The sequence below is a fragment of the Halichoerus grypus genome, chromosome 2 (assembly GCF_964656455.1).
Source record: "Halichoerus grypus chromosome 2, mHalGry1.hap1.1, whole genome shotgun sequence".
NCBI classification, from domain to species: domain Eukaryota; kingdom Metazoa; phylum Chordata; class Mammalia; order Carnivora; family Phocidae; genus Halichoerus; species Halichoerus grypus.
Window position 1 is genome coordinate 40603599 of NC_135713.1, and position 8004 is coordinate 40611602.

At 39.9% G+C, this 8004-nt stretch overlaps 1 pseudogene; it reads right to left on the reverse strand.

Moving 5' to 3' along the window:
* Positions 1 to 335: 335 nt before the first annotated feature.
* Positions 336 to 6105, reverse strand: LOC118528299 (dnaJ homolog subfamily C member 8 pseudogene; annotated as a pseudogene).
* Positions 6106 to 8004: the final 1899 nt, after the last annotated feature.

Sequence of the window (8004 nt, forward strand, 5' to 3'; positions counted from 1 at the left end):
AATGATGTTCTTTTTTTTTTAACTCAAAACATTTAATTGGTTGATTTCCACAACTATACATGAAGTTTCCAACCATCACAATTCGGTGAAGTACAAAATGTTACATTATGGGCTGCGGGAAAGGAAGGCACCTGGTCCACGGGTGGGGGGGAGGTTTCGTTTTAAACCCAACTCCTCATTTCAATGTGCAAAGGACTTATTCTGATCGCCATTAAATTGTATTGAAAACAAAGTGGACTAAAAAGCAAATACTACTCTATGTTGGGGTGGAAATGGGAGGAAAGAATGAGTCCTTCAAAGCAAGAGTGGAGACAGTTGGGGGAAGGTTCTGTGGTTCACGCCATTCCATTATTACTTTTGGTGGTGGCAGGAAGGTCCAGTTTTTCTTCTCTTTCTGCGCCTTTGGATTTGCCTGGAAGTTTCGCCAGCTGTCCATACGACCATCTCGACTTGCCTCAAAGTTTTTCTGCCACTCCCTTTCTCATTTGGCTTTTTCTCCAGCTTCTATCTCTTCTTCCTTTCATGCATCTCGTTGGCTTCTCTCTCTTTCCTTTTAATTTCCAGGTCAGCAAAGAGTTTTATGGTCTGTTCTTTTTTTTTTTTTTTAAGATTTTATTCATTTATTTGAGACAGAGAGAGCGCATGAGCACAAGCTGGGGGAGGGGAGCCGGCGGGGACAGAGGGAGAGAGAGAAGCAGACTCCCAGCTGAGCAAGAAGCCTGATGGGGGTTCAATCCCAGGACCCTGGGATCATGACCTGAGCCGAAGGCAGGCGCCCCTAGTCTGTTCTTACTTACTGCTTGTTTGAACAGCTCAGGATCATCCTTCCCCAAATTTGTAGGTTTTCCTTCCCCCTTAATTGCTTTTTTCACTCTCACAGTGTGTTCTATGTATTCTTTTCCTGCTTGAATGATATCCAGGGCCCTCTTCTTTTGTTCCTGATCCAGGAGCAACTTCTAAGCTTTGTCCACAGCTTCAAAAGCTTTTTGTGCTGTCAGCATCATCTTCATTTTGGTCAGGATGCACCAATATGGATCACTGTCGAAACTTCTTTTTTATTCCTGCATCTGTCACTTCAGGATCCATCTGAAGAACCTCAAATGGGTTCAAAGTGAAGTCAGAGGAACCAGGACAGGTCAATCTTTCAGTCTGATTTTTGGATGTTAGAACTGAATCTCTCTTCTTTATTCGTTTCACCTTGTTGTAGAAGGTCATAAATGCTTCCTCGGTGCTCCCTCTGCCAGCCGGAGACCCATTCTTTCTCCTTCCTGATGATTTTCTTAATCACATTTTCTTTTCTCTAGCTTACTTTATTGTAAGAATACAGTATATAATACATAGAACATACAAAATACATGTTAATTGACTGTTTTTGTTATCAGTAAAGGTTCCAGTCAACAGTAGGCATTAATAGTTAAGTTTGGGGGGAGTCAAAAGTTACACACAGATTTTCAACTGCACAGGAGGTCAGCATTCCTAACCCCTGCATTGTTCAAGGGTCAACCATAGATCATAAAGAGATACAAATCACATAAGGAAATTAACTACTGAGAGAGAAAACCAGCAGATGCAGCCAGCCCATAAATCAGCATTGCAAGAATGGGAAATAATAGAGCTGGAAATGAAAGAACAAGCAGGTCAAAGTAATTTAAAAGATTTTTAAACTGGGACACCCAAGTGGCTCAGTCGGTTAAATGTCTGACTCTTGATCTTGGCTCAGATCTCAATCTCAGGGTCGTGAGTTCAAGCCCCACATTGGGCTCCACGCTGGGCATGGCCTACTTAAAAAAAAAAAAAATTTAAACTTAGGAACCATAATGAAAGAATAGAGTATTATAGGAAGAGGGACAGACAGATTTGATAAATAACAAAATTCAACTCTTGGAAACAAAAAAACAAAGTCACTTCAATTAAGGACTCACTGGATAAGTTAAACAAAAGATTCAGCACAGCAGAGAAAAAAAACTAATGGACCCGAGCATAGATTTGCAGAAATCACTCAGATAGCATGGAGAAACAAGAAAACGGAAGAATTAACCAAGAAAGTTGGAAGATAGAATAAGATGCCCAGCATAATCTACTAGAACTTCCACAGGAGAGACTCATGAGTCAGTATTCACAAGGAAAACGATGGAGAATATTCCAGAATTGAAGACATGAATCTTCAATTGAAATTCCCACCAAGTTCTAAAGAGGGTAAGTAAAAATAATAGGTTTTGTTAAATATGATTTCTATTTCTCTAAAGGTTTTTTGTGTTCAGGTCTTTCCTCCCAGTCCTTCTGCCTGGGTTTAATTTCCACTTAATCTACATGTTCAATTTGATAGAACGAAAGAACTAAATAAAAAGATAAGAATATAGATTAATAAAACAAAAATCAAATAATATATAAAGGAGGAAATAACAGCAATAAATGATAAAATTAATGAAATATTTCTATGTTTTAAGAGTTCACTTCCTGGGTGCTGTGGCTGTAGAACTAGTTACTGCTTGGTTCTGTGACACACAGGCTACTTTCCCAGGTGCAGATCAGAAATCCGCTTCTGGGGTCGTTTCACTCTCAGTGCACTGTCTACGCAGTCAGTAAAGCCTGCCATGGGAGATAGATCAGCACAGGGAGGGAGCCTGTGGGAAGAAGAAGGAGACCAGCAAATGCCAGAAACCTGATACCAAACCAAAGGAACACAGACTAAGAGTGACACCCAGTGGCCAGACCACCTGCATAGCACACAGGATGATTCCCAGGACTCCACACCCTGGCCGCGACTTTGTGGTCAGGTGGTTTGTGGGCTTTTTCTGTCATTGCTGTGTTTTGGGGAGGTCTGTGATCTAGAGTGTGTTTGGGTGGGGGCAATGAGCCAGTTCCTCTCTCCCCTCCTTCTTCCACCTCTCCCCGTCTCCTGGCTCACTCTCCCCTTCCCTACGCAATGTGCAGTCTCTGGTGATGGGGTCCCACAGGTGACCAGGTGGAGAGGCCACAGAAGACACTGCAGAAATAAGGAGAAGTTCTCATGCCACCACTGCGATACAAGGGGTGGTGTTCTTCATGGCGAGAGTGTATCCCCTACAACTAAGCCAGCTAAAATGTGATAAATTAATTTAGTGGTACTGACTTACTGAAATTCAGGGAGGGGATAGAGGATATTGGAGGGCCAGGGTAGACAATCCATTTCATTACAAAAAGGCCCTGATGAAATTAGACCTGGTTAGATCCACCGCATTTCTGCAAACGGAGCTGCGGGTATGCTTCTAATCTCTCTAGCAACAGCCAGTTTGGAGATTATGCTAAGGAAATGCTGGCTGAGATGCAGAAGCCCATAAGAAAATTACAAAATCTGACACCTGTCCCACCATCTAATTAAAATGGTCTCTCGGGGGCGCCTGGGTGGCTCAGTCGGTTAGGCGGCTGCCTTCGGCTCAGGTCATGGTCCCAGGGTCCTGGGATCGGGCCCCGCATCGGGCTCCCTGCTTGGCAGGAAGCCTGCTTCTCCCTCTCCCACTCCCCCTGCTTGTGTTCCCTCTCTCGCTGTGTCTCTCTCTGTCAAATAAATAAATAAATCTTTAAAAAAATAAAATAAAATAAAATGGTCTCTCAAAAGTTACCACCAATAATAACCACAAAATAAGAACTAGCACATATTGATCATACACACTGTGCCAGGCACCATCCTAAGTGTCTCACATGCATTAGCTCATTAAAGTTCATGACAATCCTATTAGGCAAGTACTAATATTATACACATTTTACAGATGAGAAAACTGAGGCATAGGCAGAGAAATTAATGTGTCCTAAGTCATACAGCAGGCGAACTGATGGAAACACATGATGTTCTCACATGGCCCCCAAATACCTTTGAGGCAGTCTGAACCTCAGAGGATATAGATGATCCTAGGTGAAAATATGAGGGAGGGCATAAAAAGTAGTGGGAAAGAAATGGATGAAGACTTGGCAGTCAAATGTGCAATGTATGTTTGGCAGATAATACAGAGTCCACATGAACTATGGTCAAAAAAAAAATTACATGAGATGGAGCATTATGAGTCATGATGATAGGGGGTGGAAGATGGCAGGCAGATTGTGCTTCATTTTGTACATCAGTCTGAAGAGATTTAAATTAACCTTGTAGGCAGTGGTGAGTGATGGAAGATTTATAAACAAGTAAATGTCATAGCCAAAATTAATGTCCTTACAACAATGTATTTGTTTGTGGTGTCTAGACCATATGCAGATGAAGTATGAGTTTGAGCATGGGTCATATTCTTCACAAATTGGGTCTGTCTCAATAAAGGTACTGTGTTCATGAGAAAAAAAATATCTATTCTGTGGTGATAGGATATAGTGTTCTCTAAATATTGATTAGGTCAAGATGATTGTTTTTCAGATGACCTTTCCTTTTACTGACTTTTGTGTTCTTTCAATTATGTGTGATTTTTTTGTTCTTTTCATTACTGAGGGTGTTAAGACCCCCAACTGTTATTGTAGAATTTCTATTTCTCCCTTTAATTCTTTCAATTGCTTCTTTGTATACTTTAAGGATCTATTATTGAGCCCACACATTAATGATTGCATCTTTTTGTGTACTACAGCCACTCCAGCCTTCCTGTGCTTACAGGTTACATGATATCTTTTCCAATCCATTTGCTTTTAATCTCTGCTTGTGTTTAAAGTGTATATATCATGAATAGCATTCATTAGGTCTCACCTTTTTTTAGTCAGCTCTGAGAATCACTCCTTATCAATTAGTGTTGTTTTATAGTCTTCTGGCCCCCATGGTTTGTAATGGGAAATCAGATGTCTTTGGAATTGATATTTTGTAAAGAAAAAATATTCATGACACTTGTTAAAGATGATAAGAGAGTCTATTCAAGAAGGGACTATTACAATAGGGTTTTGCGGTAGGGTAGAGAGATTAGGCTCAACTCCAAACACAACAAAGAAAAGTGAAAATTTATAGCCAAGTAATAGGATAGGGGGAAGTAAATGGAAAATTACTGACACAAAACATCAGGAATAGGAGGATTCTTGCTAGGCTTGCTCAACAGAATTCTTGCTGAAGGCAAGCCAGGATGATAAGATATTGAGGGTAGATGAGGAATTTTATCAGACATCGAGGGTGATCAGATACTAAGTAAGGAATTTTTGCTAAACTGACTCAGCAGGATTCTTCCTAACCCTGAACTAGGTGGACCAAGGACAGAGCCTAAGGTTGGGACCTAATCAGAAAAAAGACTCAGAGGAACTTGATTCAAGTTTGGTCAAAGTAGAAAGTCTGTCATATTCCACTGTATGTCATGTGTCTTTTCCCCTAGCTCTTTCAGTATTTTCTCTTTACCTTTGGTTTTCAACACTTTGACTATGATGTGACTAGATATAGTTTTCTTCTAATTTATCTTACGGAGCTTCTTGAATTTGTACCTTTGAGAAGATATCTGCCCCATTCTATCTCTCCTCTTATTTGAGGAGTCCAATTATGCGGGGAGTCTATAATGTTAGAACTTTTGATATTGTCTCCCATGTCCCTGAGGCTCTGTTGATTTTTTTTAACTTTTTTGGAACAGTTTTAGGTTTACAACAAAATTGAGAAGATGATACAGAGATTTTCTATATACCTACTACCCACCCCCACATGCACGGCCTCCCCCGTTAACATGACTCACCAGAATGGTACAATATTTACCAAGGATGAACCCACATTGACACAGCATAATCACCCTAAGTCTATAGTTTTAGGATTCATTCTTGGTGTTGGATATGCTATGGCTTTGGACGATGTATAATGACATAGAGCCATCATTATAATATCATAGAGAATATTTTCACTGCTTTAAAAATCCTCTGTGCTCTGCTTATTCATCACAACCCCCCACCCCTGTAACCACAGATCTTGTCACTGTCTCCATAGTTTTGTCTTTTCCAGAGTGTCATATAGCTGGAATCGTACAGTACATAGCCTTTCCAGAGTGGCTTCTTTCACTTAGTAATATGCATTTAAGTTTCCTCCATGTCTTTCTATGGCTTGATAACTTGTTTCTTTTTAGCACTGAATAATATTCTGTTGTCTGGATGAGCCACAGTTAATTTATCCTTTTACCTACTGAAGGACATCTTGGTTGCTTCCAACTTTTGGCAATTATTAATAAACCTGTTATAAACATCCATGTGCAATTTTTTTATGTGAACATAAATTTTCAGCTACTTAGAGTAAACACTAAGAAGTGTAATCACTGGATCTTATGATAAGAGTATATTTAGTTTTGTAAGAAACCACCAAACTGGGGCGCCTGGGTGGCTCAGTCATTAAGCATCTGCCTTCGCCTCAGGTCATGATCCCAGGGTCCTGGGATCGAGCCCCGCATTGGGCTCCCTGCTCTACGGGAAGCCTGCTTCTCCCACTCCCCCTGCTTGTGTTCCCTCTCTCACTGTCTCTCTCTCTCAAATAAATAAATAAAATCTTTAAAAAAAAAAAAAAGAAAGAAAGAAACCACCAAACTGTATTCCAAAGCATCTGTACCATTTGCATTTCCACTAACAATGAATGAGAATTCCTGTTGCTCCACATCCTTATCAGCACTTGGTGGTGTTAGTGTTCTAGATTTTGGTCATTCTAATAGGTATCTAGTGGTATTAATTTGCATTTCCCTTATGACAAAGGATGAGGAACATCTTTTCATATGCTTATTTCCTTCTGCGTATCTTCTTTGGTGGGGTGTTTGTTAAGGTCTTTGGCCTATTCTTTAATTGGGCTGTTTTCTTATTGTTGAGTTTTAATAGTTCTTTGCATATTTTAGACACCAGTCCTTTATCAGGTATATTCTTTGCAAATGTTTCCTCCCAGTCTGTGGCTTGTCTTCTCATTCTCTTGACATTGTCTTTCCCAGAAGCAGTTGTTTTGTTTTGTTTTGTTTTTAATTTTAATGAAGTCCAGTTTATCAATTATTTCTTCCATGGATCATGTCTTTGGTGTTGTATCTAAAAAGGCATCACTGGGCGCCTGGGTGGCTCAGTTGGTTGGGCGACTGCCTTCGGCTCAGGTCATGATCCTGGAGTCCCTGGATCGAGTCCCGCATCGGGCTCCCTGCTCGGCGGGGAGTCTGCTTCTCCCTCTGACCCTCCCCCCTCTCATGTGCTCTCTCTCATTCTCTCTCTCTCAAATAAATAAATAAAATCTTTTAAAAAAAATAAAATAAAATAAAATAAAAAGGCATCACTATACCCAAGGTCATCTAGGTTTTTTCCTATGTTATCGTCTAGGAGTTTTATAGTTTCATAGTTTACATTTAGGTCTGTGATCCATTTTGATTAATTATTGGGAAGGGTGTAAGGTCTGTGTCTAGACCAGACACAGGTCTAGATGTCCAGTTATTCCAGCACCCCGTTTGTTGAGAAGACTATCTCTGCTCCATTCTTTTGCCTTTGCCCCTTTGTCAAAGATCAGTTGACTATACTTATAGGAGTCTATTTCCTGGGCTCTCTATTCTGTTCCATTAATCTATTTGTCTGTCTTTTGCCAAAACCACACTGTCTTGATTACTGCAGCTTTATAGTAAGTCTTGTAGTCAGGTAGCATCAGTCCTCCAATTTTGTTCTTCTCTTTCAATATGGTGTTGGCTATTCTGAGTCGTTTGCCTTTCCATATAAATTTTAGAATCATTTTGTCAATATCCATAAAATAACTTGCTGGGATTTTGATGGAGATTGCATTGAATCTATAGATCAAGCTGGGAAGAACAGACGGCTTAACAATATTGAGTCTTCCTCTTATTCATGAACATGGAATATTATCTCCATTTATGTAGTTCTTCTTTGATCTCATTTATCAGAGTTTTATAGATTTCCTCCTAAAGGACTTGTACATATTTTGTTAAAAGTATTTCCTTTTGGTGGGTGCTAATGTAAATGGTATTGTGTTTTTAATTTCAAATTCCACTGGTTCATTGTTAGTATTTAGAAAAGCAATTGAACTTTGTATCTTGAAACCTTGCTATAATCACGTATTATATACAG